Raw genomic sequence first — 3,379 nt, 5'->3', positions numbered from 1 at the left:
ACATATTAAAAGAACGTGTCCAGTGTTTTCACTGTAAGCATCTTTGCCACAGAAATCTTTGCCAGAAGCATTTTCTGCTGCAAACATTTTTGCCCTGTAACTAAAGGGCTGTGAGGCAATTTTGTGAGAAAGATCAAATAACTAGTTGAAAGTTTGGGGTTTGACAGCTTGGTTTCCGCTGGTTGAAGCGTGTTAGCATTCTTTAATTACTTTGGCCACTGATGCGAAGAATTGACTCATTCGAAAAGAACTTGATGCTGGGAAAGATTGAAGGGGGGAGGAGAAGGGGACGACAGAGGATGAGATGGTTGGATGGCGTCACCGATTCAATGGACATATGTTTGAGTAAACTCCAGGAGATGGACAGGAAGGCCTGTCATGCTGCAGTCCGTGGGGTCACAAAGAGTTGGACGTGACTGAGCAACTGAACTGAATTGAACTGAAGGCCCACTTGTCTTTGTACTCCAGGATGTCTGGCTCTAGGTGATTGATCACACCATCATGGTTATCTGGGTCATTAAGGTCTTTTTTGTAATGTTCTTCTGTGTATTCTTGCCACTTCTTCTTAATATCTTCTGCTGCTGTTAGGCCATTTATCTCCTTTACTGGGCCCATCATTGCATGATATGTTCCCTTGGTATCTCTAATTTTCTCGAAGAGATCTCTAGTCTTCCCATTCTATTGTTTTCCTCTATTTCTTTGCATTGATCACTGAGGAAGGCTTTCTTATCTCTCCTTGCTATTCTTTGGAACTCTACATTCAGATGGATGTATCTTTCCTTTTCTCCTTTGCCTTTTGCTTCTCTTCTTTCCTCAGCTATTTGTAAGGCCTCCTCAGACACCCATTTTGCCTTTTTGCATTTCTTCTTCTTGGGGTTGGTTTTGATCACCACCTCCTGTACAATGTTATGAACCTCCATCCATAGTTCTTCAGGCATTCTATCTATCATATCCAATCCCTTGAATCTACTTGTCACTTCCACTGTAAGAGATTTGATTTAGATCATACGTGAATGACCTAGTGGTTTTCCCTACTTTGTTCAACTTAAGTCTGAATTTTGCAATAAGGAGTTCATGATCTGAGCCACAGTCAGCTCCTGGTCTTGTTTTTGCTGACTGTATAGAGCTTGTCATCTTCAGCTACAAAGAATATAATCAGTCTGATTTCATCATTGACCATCTGGTGACATCCATGTGTAGAGCCATCTCTTATGTTGTTGGAAGAGGATACTTGCTGGGACCACTGTGTTCTCTTGACAAAATTCTGTTAGCCTTTGCCCTGCTTCATTTTGTAATCTAAGGTCAAACTTCCCTGTTACTCCAAGTATCTCTTGACTTCCTACTTTGCGTTCCTGTCCCCATGATAAAAAGAATATCTTTTTTTTTTTTTTGGTGTTAGTTCCAGAAGGTCTTGTAGGTCTTCATAGAACCATTCAACTTCAGCTACTTTGGCATTAGTGGCTGGGGCATAGACTTGGATTTCTGTGATATTGAATGGTTTGCCTTGGAAACAAACAGACATAATTCTGTTATTTTTGAGATTGAACCGAAGTACTGCATTTTGGATTCTTTTGTTGACTATGAGGACTACTCCATTTCTTCTAAGGGATTCTTGCCCACAGGAGTAGATTTAATGGTCATTTAAATTAAATTTGCCCATTTGGTCCATTTTAGTTCACTGATTCCTAAAATGTTGATGATCACTCTTGCCATCTCCTGTTTGACCACTTCCAATGTACCTTGATTCATGGGCCGAACATTCCAGGTTCCTATGCGATATTCTTTACAGCATCAGACTTTACTTCCATCACAAGTCACATCCATACTGGGCATTGTTTTCACTTTGGCTCAACCTCTTCAGTCTTTCTGGAGCTATTTCTCTTCTCTTCTCCAGTAACATATTGGGCACCAGCTGATCTGGGGAGTTCATCTTTCAGTATCATATCTTTTTGCCTTTTCATACTGTTCATGGGGTTCTCACAGCAAGAATACTGAAGTGATTTGCCATTCCCTTCTCCAGTGGATCATGTTTTTTCAGAACTCTGCACCATGACCCACCTGTCTTGGGTGGCCCTACATGGCATGGCTCATAGTTTCATTGAGTTAAACAAGTCTGTGATCCAAGTGATTAGTTTGGTTAGTTTGAAAGGGTACCTTTCATCCTGTCCCTTTAGTCATAGTTGGTCTCTGGGCCAAGATTCCCTGCTGGTCAACTGGGGCCTTCTGAGTTAGAAAGGGCTCCTGTCCTTAGTAGGACTGAAAAGCACATTTTTCATTTATCAATACAAATGCCGGTGGATCACCTACTAACTGCTGGGCATTGTGATTGTACAGTGGGCACAATACAGTACTACTGTCTGAGCCCATTCAGGATAAAAACTCTCAACAAAAATGGCATAGAGGAAACATATCTCAGCAAAATACAGGTTGTTTATGACAGATCCACACTGGGCTTCCCTTGTGGCTGAGACATTAAACATCTGCCTGCAGTGCAGGAGACCCAGGTTCAATCCCTGGGTCAGGAAGATCCTCTGGAGAAGGGAATGGTTACCACTCCAGTATTCTTGCCTGGAGAATCCCATGGACAAAGGAGCCCAGTGGGCTACAGTTCATGGGGTTCCAAAGAGTTGGACGTGACTGAATGACTAACACTTTCACTTTCCATGACAGACCCACCACTTACATCACATTCATCAGTGAAAAGCTGAAAGCTTTTCCCCTAAGATTAGGAACAAAGCAGAAATGCTGCCACTCACCATTTCTATTAAACATAGTGTTGGAAGTCCTAGTCACAGCAATCAGACAAGAAAAAGAAATAAAAGGCATCCATTTGGAATGAAAGAAAAAAACAGTCACTATTTCCAGATGACACAATATTATATATAGAAAACTTGAATATCTCTACCAAAAAAATGATAGAATAAATAAAGTCAATAGTTTCAAGATACAAGGTTAATATATGGAAATCTATTGTTTTAATTTGTATATACACTAGTAGTGAACTCTCAGAAAAAGAAAAAAATACCACTTACAATCCAATCAAAGTTTATAGAATAACTATGAATAAATTTACCCATGAAGGTATTATACTCTAAAATCTGTAAAACACTGATTGAAGGAATCTGAAGACAATACCAATAAATGGAAAGATATTGCATGTTCAGGGACTGAAAAAACTATTATTACTAAAATGAGCAAACTACTCAAAGCAACCTACAGTTAAGGCAATCTGTATAAAAACACCCATGACATTTTTCAGAACTAGAACAAAAAGTCCCACAAATAATTCATCTGGAACAACAAAAGATCCCATATAGCCAAAGCAATGTTGAGGAAGAAGAATAAAGATGGGGATATCATGCTTTCTGAGGCTTCCCTG

This window comes from Cervus canadensis, chromosome 17 (genome assembly GCF_019320065.1).
Source record: "Cervus canadensis isolate Bull #8, Minnesota chromosome 17, ASM1932006v1, whole genome shotgun sequence".
NCBI lineage: Eukaryota > Metazoa > Chordata > Mammalia > Artiodactyla > Cervidae > Cervus > Cervus canadensis.
This window is presented reverse-complemented; position numbering follows the sequence as displayed.